General features: G+C 47.1%; 1 protein-coding gene across 1 annotated transcript in view; it reads left to right on the top strand.

Annotated features, from left to right (window-relative positions):
* The first annotated feature begins 18,397 nt into the window (after nucleotides 1–18,397).
* creb3l4 (cAMP responsive element binding protein 3-like 4) overlaps nucleotides 18,398–23,840 on the top strand; it is a 42,552-nt gene continuing 37,109 nt past the window's right edge. Inside the window, exon 1 of the mRNA XM_084027223.1 lies at nucleotides 18,398–18,572. The gene's annotated coding sequence lies outside the window, so the exon portion shown is untranslated. The remainder of the gene's footprint in view (nucleotides 18,573–23,840) is intronic.

Here is a 23,840-nt window from a genome sequence, read left to right as displayed (position 1 = left end):
GAGACACCGATTGCACGCCCACAATAAACCTTAGATCAGACCCGGAATAGTTTGTTTGCTTTCTTTCTTTTCGTGCTAACCCTTTCAGGTTTCGCAAGGGGGGAGGATGTCCTAATGACCTCTCCTTCCCTAGCAGCCGCTCATAACATCCCACATGCTAAGTGTGCATTGGCTATGGTCACATTAGCTACTGAAAAAAACCTATTAACAAAAGGAAAAGTGCAAAACTACCTGTATGTAAAAACTGACACCTATGATTATGTACTGACCATTGACATCACAACAGCTAACGCTCCAAGCAAACACTGGGTGGGACTACCCCGCACCACTGAATGCCAAGAAGAAGGGATGGTGACAATGCAGGTAACATGCACCAACATTTTGTGTTAAGAAATGGACACAAAACAGACAATGACAACAGTAGAGGCCAATAATGGATTCGGCTGGTGAGTAAACGAGAAAAACGAGATTTGACCAAACTAATGACCTCACAATGGGACTCAACATGTTTCAACAATGGATAACATACTCATCTAAAGCAATGTATAAAGCACAGAAGAAAGAGCGACAGGAGTGCATTGCCTGTTATAATACTAAACAAATTCCACAGCTCATGCCACTGCCTGGAAGTAGCATAGGAAGCTGTCCAGAGATAGCTGAATGTTTTGCCTTCTGTGCAATGATCATGGCAGGACACTTAAATGGAAGAGTGAAAACTCAAGAATATGTCCATATAGACTAAAAAACAGAATAACAATGAAGTAATAACAGCATTATCACCTGTTGTACGCAAACCAAATGATTAGATTTTTTTCCCTTTTTGTGTAGCACGAGGGGAAGAGTTGGAGAACCTGACCAAAACAGACACCCCGATAATGACGGACGTGGCGGGACTGGTGGAATGCAGAAAAGAGACCTGGTATTCAACCACCAGAACGGTTGGGAGTCGCTTTCCATGGGTGCGTGACACCGAGGAGGACAGCCAATCTACATTACCAGAAGCAAGAGTGGATCCACGAATGCCAAATTAGCCGCCAGCGGTCAACATGTTCAGCCCTATCAGTCCAGCCAGTGAGGACAGAAGAAGCCCCTCACCAGGGAGGCCCATGCAGCAGGATGGATTTGGCTCGAGTGACATGGACAAACTGAACTGTTGAAACTGCCATGAGTCAACCACTGATCTGGGGGTCTCTCTTGCTATAAATATAGGGTTGAGGGTAAAAGTGGGAGGTGGCTAGTAACAGCGCCACAATAGTAGTGATAGATAGGAGGGAGAGTGCAGGTGAAACTGCACTCTGAAGGAGATTATTATAAAATGATCTAGTTTATACAGTGATATGCAGGATATCAGTAAGCCCGATAGGGGATACGATGGAATGTTTTGTTAATAGGTTTTTTTCAGTAGCTAATGTGACCATAGCCAATAGACACATTTCGTCTGGAGAAAGGAAGGAAGCTGCTTTGTCTCTTGTTGGTAAGTCAGAAACTAATTGTAGATTTGGGTTTAGGCATTGTGTGTGTAAAGCTAGTGGTAACATTTAGTCTAGTATTGATAGCTTGTTGTTGAACTTCTTGTGAAGCTGTCTATGGTAAGTGAGCAATCAGCTTGTTTGAGCCAGCTCACCTGTAGCGAATAGACTTGATTAGAGGGAAGGAGGAGCCACAGTCAGTACTTGCGGTAAATTGAGCACTTAAAAGGCTGTCACTACAGCGTCAGCTGCAGCGTCGGGCCATCAGAATGAAGACAGCTGAACAAAGACACAGGGAGTCTATCTGTGGGAGTCCATCGAGGAAGCCCATTGAGGTAGGTATAACATCTCAACCCCCCCCCCCTCGCAGCCATGTGTCTTATCCCAGTCAGGACATCGCACTGGAGAAGATTTTACCGAAGTCCCTTCATTCGAGGCTGTAACTCATCCAATCTCTGCTACCCACCAATCTCCACCGGTAAGGAACTTGAAGTACTAGGGGGGCTGTGGAACTGCCAGTCTGCAGTCAAGAAGGCGGACACCATCTCAGCCTATGCCTCCCTGCAGTCTCTCCACTTCCTGGCCCTCACAGAGACCTGGATCACCCCAGAAAACACTGCCACTCCAGCTGCCCTTTCAACTGCCTACTCATTTTCACACTCCCCAAGACGAACAGGGCGAGGAGGAGGAACTGGGCTCCTCATCTCACCCACATGGTCCTACCAGGTCCTTCCTCTCGACCACCTACCCCAATCTACGCTTGAATTTCACGCCGTCGCTGTCACCATTCCTTTCAAACTCAACATCATAGTGATCTATCGCCCACCCGGTCCTCTCGGTGACTTTTTGGATGAGATGGATGCCCTCCTGAGCTGCTCCCCTGATGATGGCACACCGCTCGTCGTCCTCGGTGACTTCAACATCCACTCGGGAAAGCTACACTCATCTGAATTCATCGACTTCTTTTCCGCATTTGACCTTACGCTCTCCCCCTCTCCACCAACTCACCGGGCCGGGAACCAACTTGACCTTGTCTTCACAAGATCCTGTGGCATCTCGGCAATCTCTGTTACCCCGCTCACCGTGTCCGACCACCACTTTGTGACTTTCTCCCTCCCCATGAAGCCCACCACATCCCTCCCCTCTACGCCTCGAATGGTCACCAGCCGCCGCAACCTGAAATCCCTCACTCCCTCCGCTCTCTCCTCAACTGTTATCTCCTCGCTCCCATCCTCGGAACAGTTCTCCTTAATGCCTACTGAGGAAGCCTCCTCTATCCTGATGTCCTCACTCGCCTCTTCTTTGGACACTCTCTGTCCCCCAATCGCACGACCGGCGCGATCATCTCCCCCCCCTCCCTGGCTGTCTGAACCTCTGCGAACCAACAGATCATTGTTGCGAGCGTCAGAGAGAAAATGGAAGAAATCGGGACAGCACGAGGACCTTGCTCACTACCACCTCCTCCTCTCTGACTTCACCTCAACTGTTTCGGCAGCTAAATCTGCCTTCTACCTGGCAAAGATCAACTCTTCTGCCTCCAACCCCAGGAAACTCTTCTCCATGTTCTCTTCCCTCCTCACCCCTCCTACCCCTCCGCCCCCTTCCTTCCTTACTGCCGATGACTTTGCAACTTACTTTACCAAGAAAGTAAATGACATCAGCTCATCATTCACGCCTATTCCCTCCCAGAAGACATCTCCCCCAACTCTCAACTCGGATGGTCTTACCAGCTTTAGCCCCCTCACCTCTGAAGACGTTCACGCACTTGTTACATCTAACCGTGCCACCACCTGCTCCCTTGACCCGATTCCCTCCTCTCTTCTCCAGGACATCTCACACGACATCTTGCCATTCCTCACCACCCTGATCAACTCCTCCCTCACCTCAGGTGTCATTCCAGCGGATTTTAAGACCGCTATCGTGAAGCCTCTCCTGAAAAAACCCACCCTTGACGCTACTGACATCCAAAGCTACAGACCTGTATCTCTTCTTTCATTCCTCTCTAAAATCTTGGAACGTGCTGCCTACAACCAACTGTCGTCCTATCTCTTGCGGAAGAACCTCCTAGACCCTAACCAATCAGGATTCAGGACTGCCCACTCCACTGAGACGGCCCTCCTCACTATGACCGAGTCCCTGCGAGACGCCAAAACATCATCCAACTCCTCCGTTCTCATTCTCCTTGACCTATCTGCTGCATTCGACACAGTCAACCACCAAATTCTCCTCTCCACTCTGGCTGAACTTGGCATAACCGACTCTGCTCTCACCTGGTTTACATCATACCTGACAAACCGCACCTTTCAGGTCACATGGAATGGCTCTATGTCCAAACCCTGCTCTCTGGACACGGGTGTCCCTCAAGGCTCAGTATTAGGACCGCTTCTGTTCTCACTATACACCAGATCACTAGGTTCTGTTATCACATCGCATGGATTCTCCTACCATTGCTACGCTGATGACACCCAGCTGTTCCTCTCTTTTCCCCCGTCCTCTGACGCTCACATTGCAACTCGCATCTCGGACTGTCTGGCTGACATCTCTGTCTGGACAACTGCACATCACCTCAAGCTTAACCTGAATAAAACCGAACTCCTCTTCATCCCAGGGAAAGACTGCCCTCACATGGACCTGTCGGTCACTGTTGAGGGCATCACAGTATTTCCTTCCTCAACTGCGAGGAACCTGGGTGTAATCCTCGATGACCAACTATCCTGCACCCCCAACATCACTGCTGTGGCCCGATCCTGCAGATTTGCCCTCTACAATATCCGCAGGATTCGGACCTTCCTCACAAAGGATGCAACGCAGCTCTTGGTCCAAGCACTGGTCATCTCCCGCCTTGACTACTGCAACTCTCTCCTGGCCGGACTCCCGGCCTATGCGATTAAACCATTGCAGCGTATCCAGAACGCTGCAGCACGCCTTATCTTCAATCTACCCAAATTCTCCCACGTGACCCCCCTCCTCCGTGACCTCCACTGGCTCCCTGTTGCAGCACGCATCCAATTCAAGACGATGACACTGGCCTTCAGGGCCATCAATGGAACGGCACCTGCCTACCTTCAAACACTGGTCAAACCTCATGCCCCGAAGCGAGCACTCCGCTCCTCTACTTCAGCTGGCCGGCTGGTACCACCATCGCTGAAAAATGTCGCTCAGCATAGTCCAGACTCTTCTCTGTTCTGGCGCCTCAGTGGTGGAACGAACTCCCGACCAATGTCAGGACAGCAGAGTCATTTGCCATCTTCCGAAAAAGGCTCAAGACTCACCTGTTCAGACTTCACCTCGACTCTACATAGCATGACCCACTAACACCCTCCCTCGACCCCCCCCCCCCCCCCCCCCCCCGCAAAAAAAAAAAAAAAAACTCGGATCGTAGCACTGTTACTCTTGAAGTACTACTTTACTCAGATGAGGACCTAGCACTTGTTCTATTTTTAGCTCTTACTGCATCGGCAATGATACGTCGTGGTTTCTTTGTTTCCTTCTTTTGACAAATGTACTTATTGTAAGTCGCTTTGGACAAAAGCGTCTGCTAAATGACCTAAATGTAAATGTAAATGTAAATGTTTGCCTGAAAGGGCATCACTGGCGAAAACAACACAAGAAAGTAACAGAAACAAAAACGTAAGGAGGATAACCTCCAAAGTTGCCTGGATATAATAATCCAAGAATCATATGAGTGTTTATCAATATAATCATAAGTCATGAATAGTCATAGTTCTGGACATAATGGTCCAAAAATCATGTGTGGATGTTAATCAATATAGTCGTAGTCATGAATAAATCATAGTCATGTGATCAAATGTTTATCTAAGCAATATGATATCATGTTGTGTTTGTACTAACAATCACTGGAGTGTTCACATGTGCACATATTAATGTGTATGAAGTCACAAGGAGATGTTGTGTTAGATGTAGTTACTCACTATGGTTTGCTTCACATTATATATTTACATTTACATTTAGGTCATTTAGCAGACGCTTTTGTCCAAAGCGACTTACAATAAGTACATTTGTCAAAAGAAGGAAACAAGGAAACCACAACGAATCATTGCAGATAAAGTAAGAGCTAAAAATAGAACAAGTGTTAGGTCCTCATCTGAGTAAACTAGTAGTTCAAGAGCAACAGTGCTACGATCAGAGTGCTAGGTAAGGTTTTTTTTTATTTTATTTTTTGGGGGGGGGGGGGGGATGTTGGTGGGTCATGCTAGTCGAGGTGAAGTCTGAACAGGTGAGTCTTGAGCCTTTTTCGGGAAAATGGCAAATGACTCAGCTGTCCTGACATTAGTCGGGAGTTCGTTCCACCACTGAGGCGCCAGAACAGAAAAGAGTCTGGACTTTGCTGAGCGACATTTGTTTGATTTCAGCGATGGTGGTACCAGCCGGCCAGCTGAAGTAGAGGAGCGAAGTGCTCGCTTCGGGGCATGAGGTTTGACCAGTGTTTGAAGGTAGATGGGTGCCGTTCCATTGATGGCCCTGAAGGCCAGTGTCATCGTCTTGAATTGGATGCGTGCTGCAACAGGGAGCCAGTGGAGGTCACGGAGGAGGGGGGTCACATGGGAGAATTTGGGTAGATTGAAGATAAGGCGTGCTGCAGCGTTCTGGATACGCTGCAATGGTTTAATCGCAGAGGCCGGGAGTCCGGCCAGGAGAGAGTTGCAGTAGCCAAGGTGGGAGATGACCAGTGCTTGGACCAAGAGTTGCGTTGCATCCTTTGTGAGGAGGGGCCGAATCCTGCGGATGTTGTAGAGGGCAAATCTGCAGGATCGGGCCACAGCAGTGATGTTGGGGGTGCAGGATAGTTGGTCATCGAGGATTACACCCAGGTTCCTCGCAGTTGACGACGGCAATACTGTGATGCCCTCGACAGTGACCGACAGGTCCATGCGAGGGCAGTCTTTCCCTGGGATGAAGAGGAGTTCGGTTTTATTCAGGTTAAGCTTGAGGTGATGTGCAGTTGTCCAGACAGAGATGTCAGCCAGACAGTCCGAGATGCGAGTTGCAATGTGGGTGTCAGAGGACGGGGGAAAAGAGAGGAACAGCTGGGTGTCATCTGCGTAGCAATGGTAGGAGAATCCATGCGATGTGATAACAGAACCTAGTGATCTGGTGTATTGTGAGAACAGAAGCGGTCCTAATACTGAGCCTTGAGGGACACCCGTGTCCAGAGAACAGGGTTTGGACATAGAGCCATTCCATGTGACCTGAAAGGTGCGATTTGTCAGGTATGATGTAAACCAGGCGAGAGCAGAGTCAGTTATGCCAAGTTCAGCCAGAGTGGAGAGGAGGATTTGGTGATTGACTGTGTCGAACGCAGCAGATAGGTCGAGGAGAACGAGAACGGAGGAGTGGGACGAGGCTCTGGCGTCTCGCAGGGACTCGGTCACTGTGAGGAGGGCCGTCTCAGTGGAGTGAGCAGTCCTGGATCCTGATTGATTAGGGTCTAGGAGGTTGTTCAGCGAGAGATAGGATGACAGTTGGTTGTAGGCGGCACGTTACAAGGTTTTAGAGAGGAATGAAAGAAGAGATACAGGTCTGTAGCTTTGGATGTCAGTAGCGTCTAGGGTGGGTTTTTTAAGGAGAGGCTTCACGGTAGCTGTCTTAAAATCCGCTGGAATTACACCTGAGGTGAGGGAGGAGTTGATCATTACATTTACATTACATTTACATTTAGGTCATTTAGCAGACGCTTTTGTCCAAAGCGACAATAAGTACATTTGTCAAAAGAAGGAAACAAGGAAACCACAACGAATCATTGCCGATAAAGTAAGAGCTAAAAGTAGAACAAGTGTTAGGTCCTCATCTGAGTAAACTAGTAGTTCAAGAGCAACAGTGCTACGATCAGAGTGCTATAGGTAAGGGTGTTTTTTTAATTTAATTAAAAAAAAAAAATTTAAAAAAAAATATTTTTTTTTATTTTTATTCAGGGTGGTGAGGAATGGCAAGATGTCGTGTGAGATGTCTTGGAGAAGAGAGGAGGGGATCGGGTCGAGGGAGCAGGTGGTGGCACGGTTAGATGTAACAAGTGCGTGAACATCTTCAGAGGTGAGGGGGGTAAAGCTGGTAAGACCATCCGAGTTGAGGGTTGGGGGAGATGTCTTCTGGGAGGGAATAGGCGTAAATGAGGAGCTGATGTCATTTTACTTTCTTGGTAAAGTAAGTAGCAAAGTCATCGGCAGTAAGGAAGGAAGGGGGGGAGGGGTAGGAGGGGTGAGGAGGGAGGAGAACACGGAGAAGAGTTTCCTGGGGTTGGAGGCAGAAGAGTTGATCTTTGCCAGGTAGAAGGCAGATTTAGCTGCTGAAACAGTTGAGGTGAAGTCAGAGAGGAGGCGGTGGTAGTGAGTAAGGTCCTCGTGCTGGCCCGATTTCTTCCATTTTCTCTCTGACACTCGCAACAATGATCTGTTGGTTCGCAGAGGTTCAGACAGCCAGGGAGGGGGGGGAGATGATCGCGCAGGTCGTGAGATAGGGGGACAGAGAGTGTCCAAAGAAGAGGAGAGTGAGGACATCAGGATGGAGGAGGCTTCCTCAGTAGGTATTAAGGAGAACTGTTCTGAGGATGGTAGCGAGGAGATAACAGTTGAGGAGAGAGCGGAGGGAGTGAGGGATTTCAGGTTGCGGCGGCTGGTGACCATTCGAGGCGTAGAGGGGAGGGATGTGGTGGGCTCCATGGGGAGGGAGAAAGTCACAAAGTGGTGGTCGGACACGGTGTGCGGGGTAACAGAGAGTGCCGAGATGCCACAGGATCTTGTGAAGACAAGGTCAAGTTGGTTCCCGGCGCGATGAGTTGGTGGAGAGGGGGAGAGTGTAAGGTCAAATGCGGAAAAGAAGTCGATGAATTCAGATGAGTGCAGCTTTCCCGAGTGGATGTTGAAGTCACCGAGGACGACGAGTGGTGTGCCATCATCAGGGGAGCAGCTCAGGAGGGCATCCATCTCATCCAAAAAGTCACCGAGAGGACCGGGTGGGCGATAGATCACTATGATGTTTAGTTTGAAAGGAAGGGTGACAGAGACGGCGTGGAATTCAAGTTTAGATCGGGGTAGGTGGTCCAGAGGAAGGATCTGGTAGGACCATCTCGGTGAGATGAGGAGCCCAGTTCCTCCTCCTCGCCCTGTTCGTCTTGGGGAGTGTGAAAATGAGTAGGCAGTTGAAAGGGCAGCTGGAGTGGCAGTGTTTTCTGGGGTGATCCAGGTCTCTGTGAGGGCCAGGAAGTGGAGAGACTGCAGGGAGGCATAGGCTGAAATGGTGTCCGCCTTCTTGACTGCAGACTGGCAGTTCCATAGCCCCCCTAGTACTTCAAGGTCCTTACCGATATATGCTCACAAACAATGTTTCACAATATGTTTAATCATGGTTACACCCGCAGGAAAGGTCAGCATCAAGAAAGAGGCCACATGGTGGGGACCTTTACCTCTCGAGTGCTTCTGGAGAGGATGTTTCCCCTGCCAGGTTGCCAGGAAAGTTTAAGGACTCATCAGTCATGATCTCTGATCCACCTGTTGGGTGTTTGACCCAATGGGAGGGTGCGGGGATCCTTACTGAGGGACCAAGTTGGGGTGTAACTAACAAAGTGTTACTAATCTGTATTTTGTGCTTTAGACAAATATGTAGTGGTGTGTATTAACAAAGATTTGTTTATTGGTTGTTTGATGTATTGGTCCTTGTCAGGACCAAAGGGGGGATTGTAGTGGCTAAGGGGTTAATTATTTCTGCAGCATAAGGATATCTAAGTTACCATGACAGGCTGTGATTTAAAGGCCCTGCACCTGGGTTCATGAGTCCATACAAACTGTGTACACCATTGTGTCAGAATGGCCTTGAGGCCTGCTACAGTGAGGAGAGGTGTTTTAGGAACGCTTTAGGAAGCTAATGGGAAAAAAACCCTACCAAATTGTGACAACTGGGAGAGGGCCAAATGATGGGTGGGGATATTATGACAGTCATTGTTTTTTAGGAAAATAAGATCCTGATTTGTAGAAAAGGTGTGGGTGGCAACCTGACATGGGCGTGGAATCCTGGGTTCAACAACATATAAACCGAGGACACGGGGCTCTCGGGCGCTTACCCCGGGGTAACCCGTGATGTTTGGATCCTGTACTGGCTAATAAACATCTCTTTTGGATTAAAGACTGTTTGGACTTCTTTTCATCTGGGACTACAATTGTGAGTTTTTTAGAAAGATAGTTTAGCTGAAATGGACCTAGAAATTATGTAGTTGAAGGTTTTTCGCTACAACAGTGGAGAGCGCAACTTTAGCGAACTTAGGAGGCAGACTCTACCACCCGGCAAAGGTGGTAGAGTCTCCAGTATGATGAGCCCGAGCCACGGCCCCCTGCCCGACTGGAGGGGTATCAACAGGGCGCAAGAATCCGTGAGGATGTCGTGCGTTTGTAAGATAAGGAAGACAACAGTCAATGTTCATTGTAATCGTATTCTTTTATTAATCACAGTGCGCGTTTGCTGTAGCTCATCTGCAACATTGTTGATGGCGGCAATTGTGTCTCGCTGAAGTTGCAGGACGGCATCAGTGAGCACCCGACCGCTTGATGTGCCATGCCCTCGGCACAGCGTCCGGGTCCGGCGCAAAGCAGCAGCGCACCCCGGACGCTGTGCCGAGGGCCCGTCACCGTCACCCTCCTCTACGCCCAACGCTGCAGACTCTGGAAGGACAGAAACGATTTAACGTTTTGTTTAGTTTAAAATCTGTTTTCCCTTATACCTCTGGTCTCAGTCGCGTCTGTGTCTCCCTCCTTTTCGGAAACAATCCCTGTCAAAGTAACATCAAAATCAAACTTCTTCAAACACGCAAGCAATACATTGAATACATGTTGGTAAAGGAGCAGAAAGGTGTCATTTACTGCAGAACGGACCACTTTTTCGTAAGTTCTGCCACCGTCCGCTCGGTCCAGCTGACGCCGACTGCAGCAGCAATGTGTTGCCACTCGCACTGCGTCTTTTTATTCGTGATTCCGCTGCTGTGGCCACTAAATTAAATTATTTTCCGGGCCTCCACCTCCCCAACAAGTGTCTCTTCTCCGTTTCTGAAAAGTTACGTTTCTTCGCTTTTTTTCCTGACCTGTCGCCATGATTCACCACAGTGGGCGTGTACAGGGCGGGATTCAGGTACGCACACTTGTAGGTGATCCTGTGATTTATAAAGGAAACATTGCGTAGGCTACAGCTTGCGTGCGCACAGTTTTATAAATCATATTTTTTTTGGCGCATGCAAACTTTGGCATTTGGGCGTACGTACACTTTTAGTAAGGATCCTACGCACAGTTTTATAAATGAGGCCCCAGGTGTGACATACCAATAGTGATTACTGCGAACAGAACAGAACAAAGAAGAACAGAAGAGAGAGAGAACAGAAGAAACTTCAGAGAATCATGGTGAGCTAAATATAATATCTTATTTCAGCATGCTCTACCCTAGCTGAGGACTTTTATGGTGAAAGGTGGACTAAGCATTTGTTTCTTGTTATGTTTTGTTCGTTTGCTTGTTTGTTTGTTTTCTTGTAGAAATGACTTACACAGCTTGGACGAAAGCCGAAGTGTGCCATTGGCTTGAAAAAGAGGGTTTTGCTGAGATTTCCATTATTGTTACAATATGTAACATTTTGAGTACTTGTAACATAACACTGAAAAGTATTTTAACATTATTTAAATCAATGTGAAAACTTTGTGGTTCCCTCACTTTCTCATGATTCTGTTCCACTGTCACGATTACTACGTACAGTATGTACTCTGATTCCTTTCATTGGACCATGCATCATTTTATTGTTTGTAGATAGCTTACAATAAGGCGCAGTAAATGCACCTTGGATTGATGGAACTAAAACTCTTTTTTATCACCCCTTTCTGCCATGTCACCGTTGCTGGAGATTACACAAATCCACGACTGAGGACAGCATTGTTGGGACCTAACCGTTAGGACTACACAATGCGGCCTACAGAAGCCCACACATGCGGCCAGGACAAAGGGACAAAGGGGATTAAAAACTACACCGCCATTTTAGTTTCACATCTCACCCAGGTGAGAGATGCGACGCCACCCAACCATCCTATTGGCTGACATCTTCAGGGAACCCCGGGGGGTCCCCTGGAGCGGCCTGAGCTTTATAAACCGAAGCCGCCCGGAGAACGCTCTCTTATTCACTCTTACTCCGACTCCTACTCTGGCCTCTTCCTACAACCGGCGCAACACCACGTTGCAACGGGAGGCGACCCCCTCCCGCAGCGCACCGCTGCAACAAGAGGAACCAAGCCGGTTCCTGCCTTCCAGCTACCAGACGCTGTCTGAAGTAAGCTGACTAAATCGCCAAGCCGCGATTATATCGCCGTCCGTGGAAGAAAGAAACACGGACTGTTTTCTTTATTTGAGTTTGATCAACGAGAGGAAACCCGCTCCGCTCTCGTCTGGACGAAGCCGACTCATCACGTCCCCCGCTGACGCCGGGGACTCACGAACCACCGCCGTTACGGAACGCCGTCATCGTCTTACGCAACGATACCAGTAAGAGGCTATCAGTCTGGGCAGAGACATAAGTGATAGTGTAGGATATGCTTGTAATTCTTGTTAATGTGTTTTAAGTTCTGATCGCGGACCGCCGAGTCCGTTGGTTCATGTGCTGCTGTATTTGAATGCTGATCGTGATCGCCGCTGGGTTGATTTCTGTAACAGTGTTTTCGACTAACCTCCGCCATATTCGCGAGCTCAGAAAGCCTCTACTATCAGTTAAAAGACCGGTCTCGCGGAATAAACGCCAGTTCATTCACGCGAGCCTGTGTGGTAACGGCACGCTTTCTGTCCCTCCGAATATCGCTCGTGCATCCTCTCTCTCTTTGTTTGTGACCCGCTAACACACACACACATACACGCCGCACACACGTGTCCTAAGCCAGCTGTTCCCGGCGGGCGCTAGGGACATAGCTACATCTGGTGGCTACATACGGCTATCTCTCTCTCTCTCTCTCGCTACTCCGTCAGACCTCAGTGGCTCCGCCCCTGACCGCTGCGAGGAATAGCTCCACCTCTCTCTCTCTCTCGCTATCCCATCGAACCTCAGTGGCTCCGCCCCTGAACGCTGCGAGGAATAGCTCCATCTGGTGGCCGCACATCAGCTATCTCTCCCTCTCTCTCTCTCGACACGCACGCACGCACACGCACGCACACACACACACATACGCACACACACACACTCCACGTGTGTATCTCCCTTTGTTTAAGCTTAGCTTTGTGTGTTAGGTAGTTAGGTAATAAGGCTTTGTTAATTGCAGTGTTATTGATTGTGATCATTATTACTGATTTTAATAAATCTTATTATATTATAACTAGCGGTCTCTTGTGCTTGTTGTGTATATGTTACTGGATAACAGCAGGTTGTGAAGGCTAGTGCTTGAATTTCACGCCTTTTTAATTGTTCGATTGGTTTTGTACTCCTATGCCAATGATCACGATGATTGGCATGTGAGTATAAAACCTTCATATTGAGACTGAATACAGTTTTAGGTTATCTTTTCCCTGATCCCAGGGTGGTGCCCCGTTTATTCATGATTATATCATGATAATATATTAAATATAATTATTAATACCGATAATCATATTGATATTAATAATTAACTGTTGATAACCAAATCTGCTCCTGCTACAACCCCAACAGCATGATGTGTCTGGCTTGTCATGTTGCTGATTCCACTGGACCTATGCTGACTTTTGACCTGTTCTCCCCTGGGACCTACACAGCCTGTTCTGTTGGACTATCTTTAAATAAATGTTTTTCTCATTAAAATGTTTTGAATGTTTGTTCAATGTCAACATGATAAATGACCACAATATAATATGAACTAAACTGATCTGTAGAATACAATATGGTTCTTTATAGAACCCTCAGAGGACAAGACAGTTATTTGTGAAAACCTTTGTAAAGGGATGTTTTTAGATCCCCCTGTGTGAGGTCTAGATGAAACCCTTGAAATATGAAAGGGTTCTTAGGGGAACTCCTTGTGTGGGTTCTAGATAAAACCCTTGAAAAACGAAAGGGTTCTTAGTGGAACTCCCTGTGTGGGTTCTAGACATAACCCTTGAAAAATGAAAGGGTTCTTAGTGGAACTCCCTGTGCAGGTTCTAGATGAAACCCTTGAAATATGAAAGGGTTCTTAGTGGAACTCCCTGCGTGGGTTCTTTGTAGAACCTCTAATGAGTGGTTCTGGGTGGAACTCCCTGTTTGGGTTCTAGATGAAACCCTTGGAAAATGAAAGGGTTCTTGGTGGAACCCCCAGTATGGGTTCTTTGTAGAACCTCTCATGGGGGGTTCTGGGTGGAACCTTACACACACAGTTCTAGGTATAACCCTTTATGTGGGGTTCTCGGTAGAACCTTCCAAAAGGGTTCCAGGTGGAACCTTTATAAAAGGTTCTACCTGGAGCCAAAAAGGGTTCTCCTATGAGGACAAGCCAAAGAACCTTATATGGTTCTACTTAGCACTTTTATTTCTAAGAGTGTACAGCCCAATATCGCAAGAAGCAAAACATAAATAGACAGGAGGAGGTCTGGTTCTCTCGAATGAGAATAGGTCATACTGGTCTTAACAGTAGTCTACTAATCATGAACAAACATCCATCTGGAAAATTCAAGTTTTGTGGAGTGAGAGAAGATGTGCTTTTGCTGAACTGTAAAAGATTCTCTAGACAAAGAGAAAAACTGAAAAGGGCAGTGAGTGCAGCGAAGAAAGTTTTTTCCCTGGAAACATTGGGCCTCATTCACCAATATTGTCACGGTGCTACCGGGACAGCTTGGTGTTTTGTGTCTTGTTTGTTTTCCCTGTCTGTCTTTCCCCCTCCTTTCTCTCCCTCACCGGCTCCTCCTCGGGGTGTGAGTGAGTGAGTGGCGCACCTGCCTTCCATCCACTCATCAACTCTCAGCCTACATAACCCGGGTCTCTTTACCACTTTGACGCCAGATTGTTCGGTCCCTACTAGTGTTGTCACGATACCAACATTTTGGTACCGGTACCGGTACCAACATGTGTTTCGGTACTTTTCGGTACTTTTCGATACTTTTTCAAATAAAAAGTGAACGCAAAAAATGTCATTACTGACTTTATTTTTAATAGAAAATCTTAGAACAATAACATATTAATCAGCAAATAATATAAAATACCACAAAGACAAGCTTTTCTAATGCACACAATTTTAAAAATGTTAAAATATAAATACAATAATATAATATAAAATATAATAATATAAATAAACCAGCTCTATTTGTTTTCTTCCAGAGCTACTTTTGTTAAGAGTGAAGGGCGGTGGCGCTTGCTTTTAGCACTGAATGTGGCTTTTTTTCATGAGTTTAAATGACCTGTCGTTCCCTGAGCTCAGTGTGGAGGTCTGGGGGCTTGTCCTTTAAGTGTTTGGCTAGTCGGAGGTGTTTCCGCCGTTAGCCATGCATGTGTTAAACACCGTTTACACAGTGGTGCATCGGCGTTAACTGCCTCGCTTTGCGCATTTGTTTTAAGCTAAAGTACGGCCATATCGCACTTCGCGGCGCTGGTTTGTCCGCAAGTTGCGGCGTGGTGACGGTTGCAGCAGCCAGTCTCCTCTCCGTGCTTCGCTCTCTCTCGCGCGCGCGCTCTCTCGCTCTCGCTCTCTCTCTCTCGCTCTCTCGCTCTCTCCAAGCTTTCCTCCTGCTCCGTTTGTTGTTCCAGTCTACGCTGCTCGCTAACTTGCTAGCGGTTTCCTCCGGCTTGCCTTTTATCTCCCCAAGCTGCGGCTCGCTCCTCGTCCTCTCAGCTGTAGTTACAACGCGGTGACGTCACGTGGCGAGTTCGCCGCGCTGTTGCGGGCGCAGCCGGCGGCGCTGCAAGTACCGGTCCCGTCCAAATGCAATATGGTACCGTTTTAAATGCCTCAGTACCCCGGTACCAAATTAGTACCGGTATACCGTGCAACCCTAGTCCCTACGGTGATGTTAACATGCGCCGAATTAAACTACCTGCTCTAGTCTTGACGTGCTTCCTTTTACCTTAGCCTTTTCGCTAATATCTGTTTTCACCCTCCAGAAAACCCTCAGCGTCCCTCCGTTCTGGATTTCCGCCTGCCTGCCTGCCTGCTGGCCACCTCACCTGCCTGCTGCTGATCTGCCCGCTCGGCCACGTCATGCTCACTAGCTCACTGCACAATTTCCTGTCCAAATAAACTCTGTTACCAACTGCTCCAGCCTCTGGTCTCTCAGTCCGGGTCCACAAACAAAACCCTAACAGAACCATCTGGCCGTCATGGACCCGGCCAAGGCCGAGCACTTCCGCAACGCCCTGTCGGCTCAGGGCGCAAGGGTCGGCCAACATGAACAGACTCTCCACAAGGTAATGGAGGCGCTTCGGGGGCTGACTACCGGCGTAACCCGGCTTGGCACCCGCCTGGACCTAGTCTGCAGCCAGCTGACAGACACCGTTGCTGGAGCGAACCCGCCGCTCTGGGGCCGCCGGTGAATATTTCCCCCTCCTTACGTGAGCCCTTTATTCCTATCCCGGCAAGATATTCCGGGGAATTAGGTCACTGCGGATAGTTCCTACACCAGTGTTCCCTAGTTTTTGACCAGCAGCCCAGTACGTATGCCTCCGACCGAGCTAGATAGCTTTTGTCATGAGTTTGTTAGGGGACAGGGCTTCCAAGTGGGCGGTAGCCACCTCCAAGTCTCAGGCCCCATTTTGTTACTCTTTTAATTTATTTACCGCTGAGCTACTCAAGATCTTCGACCAACCAGTTCAGGGCAGGGAGATCTCAAATTGCTTGTTAGCTCTTAGGCAGGGGGCCGGTTCAGTAGCTGACTTCACGGTCCATTTTCAGATCTTGGCCGCGGAGACTGGTCAGGATGAGGCCGCGCTCCAGGGGGTGTTTTTACAGGGTTTAGCTGACAATATCCAGGACGAGTTAGCCGCCCGGGATGAGACTACCTCCCTACAGGAATTAATTTCCTTAGCCATTCGTCTTGACAATAGGCTCAGAAAGAGACGTAAGGAGAGGTCTCTTCGGTCCCCTCCTGCTTTCCCTCAGCCCCGCAATCCATCTGCGGTGCCTTCCCGTCCCACTGCTACGCCTCCCCCCTCAGCCCTGCCTGCGGAGGAACTGATGCAACTGGGCTGGTTGCACCTCTCACCAACCGAACGCCAGTGCAGGCTGAGAGACGGGCTCTGCCTATACTACGGGGGGGGGGGGGCAGAAACACCAAGCCCAACACCCTCTCTCGCCAGTTTTCCCCCGCTGACGAGCAGAGCGTCGACGAGCCCATCATTCCCGCTGAGTGCGTCATCACAGCCGCTAGATGGGACGTGGAGCGCTCCGTCGAGGCGGCACATCCTCCACCAGACGGCTGTCCACCCGGCCAGTTGTTCCTCCCGGACCCCTCCAGGTCCCTGGTCCTCCAATGGGGACACTCTTCTAAACTGGCTTGTCATCCGGGTTTTCATCGCACCTTATCCCTCGTGCGGCAGTGGTTTTGGTGGCCCACGATGTACGCTGACAGGAAGGAATTTGTCGCTGCCTGCTGTCTGTTCCCGCAGCAAAGCATCCGATCGTGCTCCAGCCGGCCTATTATGACCTCTCCCCGTTCCCCACCGACCCTGGTCGCACATCGCCGTGGACTTCGTTTCTGGACTACCGCCTTCTGAGGGTAACACTGTAATACTCACCATTGTGGACCGGTTCTCTAAGGCTCTCCATTATGTCCCCCTACCCAAGCTCCCCTCAGCCTTAGAGACCGCTAACCATCTAGTTTTGAATGTGTTTAAGCTCCACGGTCTCTCCCTGGACATAGTTTTGGACCGGGGCCCGCAGTTCATCTCCCAGGTCTGGAAGGCCTTCTGCACGGCTATCTGGGCATCGGGTTAGCCTTACATCCGGCTACCACACTCAGTCGAATGGACAGACGGAGCGGGCGAATCAAGATCTGGAGGCTGACCTGCGCTGCGTTGCCGCCAGACACCCCGTCTCTCCACCCATCTCCCCTGGGTGGAGTACGCTCACAACTCCCTCGTCAGCTCTGCCACGGGTATGTCTCCGTTCAGAGGTGTCGGTTCCGTCCGTCCGGGACCACATGACGCAGTGTCGGCATGTGTGGCAGATGGCCCACGCTGCTCTCATGTGCACGGCTGCGCAGAACCAACGCCAAGCTGACAGACACCGCAGACCGGCACCCACCTACGTTCCGGGTCAAAGGGTGTGGCTCTAGTCTAAGGACCTTCCCCTCCAAACTGACTCCCGCAAGCTGGCACCCAAGTACATCGGCCCCTTTGAAATTATAAGAATGATTAACTCTGTGGAGGCCCGGCTCAGGCTCCCAGCTTCACTAAAAGTGCATCCCTCGTTTCACGTATCTTTGCTCAAGCCTGTTTCCTCTAGCCTTAAACTGCAGAATTGTTCGCAGCTGTGTTCGTAAATTGATGAATGCCATCTCCTCGTAAGTTGAGAGCCCGTGCCAAGTGACTCTGCATTACTTTACATAGGATTTGCATAGGTAACCACCCATCAATGCCCATAAAAGAGACTGCAGGACCATGAGCAGACACACAACGCAAAGCAAGTAGAGCGCCTCAGGTAAAGAGGAAAAAAAACTTCAGCAGTTCAGAAGTGGAGGTACTGCTGCAGGAAAAAACCCACAGGAAAAAAGTTATATTTAGTAGCCTCAGTGCAGGCTACACAAACACAAATAAAAAAGAAGCATGGGAGGCGGTCACACAAGCAGTGGACACCGTATCTGGTGGTTTGTTTATTTTGGTTTTCCATATGTATACTGTATATATCTATATATATATTATGATTTGATTGGAATCATTCTTCTTTGGAAAGTACCCATCGAATTGCACCTCAGTCCAGTAGATGGCGGTAATACACCTTGCTTGTAAACTGCCATAAAACATCACAGAAGAAGCAGCAGCAGCAGCAGCAGCGAGAGGAGGGAGGGGGCTGGACGTGGAACTGAAAGCTGCTCCTCCGGGAAGCAGAAGAAGCGCGTCGGCCGTGTTCTCGGTCCTCCTGCAGCCGCGAACGGGTTCCGCAGGTCGATGATGAACCACCGGAGGGTCTGAAGAGGATCAAACTGTCGGTGAGTGTGACATTCATTGTGCTGTTTATTGATCCGGCTCAACCAGGAGCAAGCCTTACACCTCATACTGAAACAGGAACAGATCATTAATACCGAAGTGATAAACGTTAGTATACTTCACTAAAGTACTAATATCACAGTGTTACACGTTAGTATTCGTCACTAAAGTACTAATACCGAAGCGTTACACGTTAGTATATTTAAAGTACTAATACCACAGTGGTACACGTTAGTATACGTCGGTAGGTGTATTAACGGTACTAATAATATGTCCGGTTGTAGAATTAACAGTAGTAGGCTAGTTATATTAACACGCATTAAAAGAAATCCAAATAACCTAAACCTAATAAACATGAACACATCTGATGTAGTACAACACAATAGGATAATTAAATGTGGACTCTTATAAACATAAGTTCTCTCTCATCTAAAGCAGTATTAGTTAATGATTTAATATCAGATATTAATATTTATTCTGCCTGACTGAAACCTGGCTGCGTGATGAAGACTATGTTAGCTTAATGAAGCTAGTCCTCCCAGCCATATTAATACTCATATATCTCGAGGCAGCAGACGTGGAGGAGGAGTTGCAGCCATTTTTGATTCAAGCCTATCAATCAATCCGAAACCAAAACTAAATTATAACTCATTTGAGAGCCTGATTCTCAGCCTTACACACCCAAACTGGAAAACAATGCAGCCAATTCTGTTTGTTATTGTGTATCGTGCTCCTGGTCCATATTCTGAAGTCTTATCTGAATTCTCTGAGTTTCTATCAAGTTAAGTCCTTAAATCAGATAAAGTTATTATTGTGGGGGATTTTAATGTCCATGTGGATGTTGTAAATGACAGCCTTAGTGTAGCATTTACTTCATTAATAGATTCTATTGGCTTCAGTCCGAGTGGACACAAAGCAACTCACTGTCATAACTAGTGGTGTTACGATTCATCTACTATGTCAATTTATCAATTTTTATTCCTCCGATCCAACTACATCAATAGGTGCTCGGCAAGTTGTCCTCAACTGGGGACAAATATTGATATAAAATCCATTTGCAACGTAATAATTGTATCAAATTCAGGGCTCCAGTGTGACCATTTTTGGCACACATGCGACCAAAAAGCAAAGTACGACTATATGTTCCTTGGTCGCACCGGTGCTCCAAACATTCTGCTGGTCTGTTTATGTGTGTATCAAATCAAAACAAATCAAACTTTATTTATATGGCACTTTTCATACTGTTTACAGTAGCACAAAGTGCCTCACAGAAAATAAAAGCGAACAAACGAAACAAAATATGAACAACAAAGAAACACCATGAAACCCAAACCTCCCACCCCCACAAATATACACACAGAGATACACAGAGACATACACACTCATGCACACACATAGCCATATGCACAGACATACACACCTACACACACAAACATACACACCCACACACACCCACACACATACACTAGCTGTTGCTGAGGAGACATGGCTGGGCACCAAGATCTGAGGTGAGGAAGAAGCCACCTTTGGAGGCCGCGCACACCGAGAGGAATCATGGTCCATGACTGCAGGGGGCGCCGCCACAGGGACCACCCCAGCCCAGGCAGACAGGAGGCTCCACACCACAGTGTAGAGCTCTCCAGCCACCCGGGCCAGGGCTGTCAACGGCGGTTAGATCCAGTAGTACCAAGACTGTGAGTTTATGATTATCTAAATTACACCTGATGTCATTTAAAATCTTTAAAAGTGCTGTCTCTGTACTGTGGTTCCTCCTAAAACCAGACTGATGAGTCTCTAAAATATGGTTTGAGTTTAAGAAATCATTTACTTGATTAAAAACAATTAATTAATTTTACTTAAAAATGGTCAGTTGGATACAGGTCGGTAGTTATTTAAGACATTGGGGTCTAAATCACTCTTCTGATGATCTGATGTCATTGATTTTTCTTCTGAAGTGGTCTGCAAAGTCCTCGCAAAGGGCGTTATCTGGTGTCTTGGAGGATTTTTAAAAATTTGTGTTTGTTAAAAGATCGATTGTGGAGAATAAGAATTTGGGGTTATTTTTATGGTCATTGATTCATTTTTTGAAGTGGGAGATTCTTGCTTGTTTGACTGTGTTATTGTAAATTTTGAGGTGTTGACGTAAAATTTCATAATGGACTGTTAACCTTGATCTCCTCCATCTCCTTTCAGCACTCCTGCATTCCCTTTTGAGTTGTTTAATTTCTTCAGTTCTCCACGGGGGTGTAGGTCTTGTTTTAATTGTTTTTAAACAAGCAGTTTAAAAGTAGCCTATTAAAAGTTTACATGGCGGTGTTTATGAGTGGAAACCGGAAAGCGGTCTCCAGCGGATGTAGTTAGCGGACCAATCAGAGCCAATGCCGCTGCGTTGGTGTTGCGTCGCCTCGACGCGCGTCCAGGATTTTTTGGAGGTGCACGTCAGGCCCTTGCGTTGGACGTAAGGGGGGTCCGCAAGGACGTAAGGGGTCTGCAAGCCCCCTTGCGTTGTGTCGACGCGGAAGCATAACTTGGGCTTAAGATCTGGATAAAATTTGCAGCCACTTCAGAAGTTAGGTAGCGTTTCCTCACTGTTCTCACACGGGCCTCCCGCTGATTAAAACTGGTGATTGTAAAAAAAACACACAAAAGTGGTCAGATACAGCCAGGTCCACAACAGAGGGCGCACCAATGGACAGGCCATACAATATAACCAGGTCCAAGGTGCTATGGGTCGGCTGCGTCACATGTTGCTTAAAATCAAGGCAGTGTAAAAGGTTTAAAAATTCTCTGGACATTGAGTCTGAGGAGATGTCCATGTGTAGATTAAAATCACCGGTTATTAAAATTCTGTTAAAAGTGGTATGAATAATTGATAAAAGTTCTGAAAATTCCCTAATGAAAGAAGTGGAATACTGGGGTGGTCGGTAGACTGTTATACAGAGAATAGGTGGGCTGCTAAAAACGAAGGCATGGTACTCAAATGATGAGTAACTGTTAAAAAATACTTCGTTCATGTTCAAGGTGTTCTTTGAAATTGAAGCAGTTGCTCAGGTCACCAGCGTGTAGTGTAATGTTTTTTCCCCACAGCATACACAGTTGAATCACCATGGTCTGAGCCAATCAGAGGCCGAGTAGGGGCGGGCCTAGGTTTCTGATTGGCCCTGACCCCGGTCTCTTCTTCTGTGAATGTTTGTGGGGAAATGTAATCAGCCGTAGTGACTTGAGCATCAAAAATGAAGACACCTGTCGATCTTTTTTTTTTTTTCGTACAAAAAGTAGCTGTGCTCTTAACACCTGTCTCCTCTTGCACCATAAGATACCGGTCCTGTCTCACCCCCTCCATCCGAGCCAGTGTAGCGAACCAGGCGGTCATAGGTTTAAGAACCCGTTGTTTAATTCGGTCTCTGGTTCACTGCGGGCGGGCCAACATTATACATTTACTGCGAAAAGGATGGCCAAAACTGGCTAGGATCGCTGCTTTTACTGTCGTATTCAGAATCGTTAAAACAGCACCAGAAACACAACTGGGACAGGTGCATGGTGTTCTGTTCTCCTTTTTCAATATAAAAAAGAGCATATTCAAATATTAGGTGAATTTATTTGCCATTAATCGTTGTTTACTTGTTTTATATCCATAATTATTTTACCCCTGCTGATTCCCTTACAAGAAATACTTCTAGGAATCCTCACCTACACTGTCCAGAGATTTTTTTTCACAGTAACACTGGTTGAATTTTTTTTTATAAAAGAAAGTCTGTATCAATTTCAATTAATTGAATCCTATAATATCATATTGTTCTAGAAAGCCGAATATTGTCTTTGAATCATATCGGAACCATAGCAAAAGATACGTATGGTATCGTTTTTAAAATGTATCGTTACTAGGGGTGTAACGGTACATGTATTTGTATTGAACCGTTTCGGTCCGGGGTGCTCGGTTCGGAACGGAGGGGTACCGAACGAGTTTCCATACGGACATATTAAGTAGAGGACCGCATGTGTGGAGCATGCTGCAGCCGCACATGCGCAGTTGCGCACACCGCGACACAATAAACAGCAGTAGTAGCGGACGTCATGGCTAATGCCGCTAGCGTTGGCAACAAGCCAGAGTTGGAGGACCCTCCCGCGACATTAAGGTCTCCCGTTTGGGAACACTTCGGCAACGCGGTTTGCCGACATTGTTCATGTGAGGTCGGGTATGTTTCTGGCAACACGTCAAACCTGTTGACGCAGTTGAAACGGCACCACCCCCACGTGAACATCGCTACAACGAGGAGAAAGACGAGCGTAACGTTCAAACACAGCTCCCCACCGCATTTAAACAGCCTCTCCCTGCCCTGTTCAATTTTGCACATCAGATGGAGAAAAGATTTGTTTTAAAGAAACAGTCTGTTATTTTTATTTATTTTTATTTTTTAAATAAATATTTTAAATACTTGTATTTATATTTTTGAGCAGCATTCTAGCTCCAGTGCATGTTCCTACTGTTAAAAGCACAAAAGTAATAAACAACTAGCACATTTATATTTTGCATTTTGTTTTCTTACTGTACCGAAAATGAACCGAACCGTGACCTCAAAACCGAGGTACGTACCGAACCGAGATTTTTGTGTACCGTTACACCCCTAATCGTTACCCCCTCATAACCACTCCTTCGACCTCGTCTTATCTTATGGTGTTTGAAATTGAACACTTAATAATCTTTCCTCAAAATTCTTCTTTATCTGACCATTACTTGATAACTTTTGAATTATTGCTGCTGGACTTCGCTCCTCTAGGAAAAAGCTCCTACACTCTACTATCGGATAGAGCTGTTGCTAAATTTAAGGAAGTGATTCCACTGATCTTTAATTCAATGCCATGTCTTAATGAAATGGAGGACTTCTATGGTCCCTCCTTGATCAATTCTCTTATAGATTAATCTGGAAGCTTACTGAGAACGACTCTCGACTCTGTTGCTCCTCTAAAACAGAAAACTATAAAACAAAGGAAGCTATAACTCAAATGTATTTATAGGCTCTCCGTAATGCCAGACCAGCCTACGACTCATTTATTTATTTATTTGTTTATTTCGGGCATGTCAATTTAAATCGTCATCATCACACTTCATCTTTGTTAAAATAATACAATACACATGGCCGAAAGGGAAAGCGGGAGAAGCCAAAGCTTCATCTAATCCCGCCCCCATTACCCACAGGATAATCTTCATCATAATCTTTTCTTATCTTTTGCATTTTACATTTTGACATTACATTTTCTTTTACTTATGA

The sequence above is a fragment of the Eutrigla gurnardus genome (genome assembly GCF_963514095.1).
Source record: "Eutrigla gurnardus genome assembly, chromosome: 14".
Classification (NCBI taxonomy): Eukaryota; Metazoa; Chordata; class Actinopteri; order Perciformes; family Triglidae; genus Eutrigla; species Eutrigla gurnardus.
This window is presented reverse-complemented; position numbering and strand designations above follow the sequence as displayed.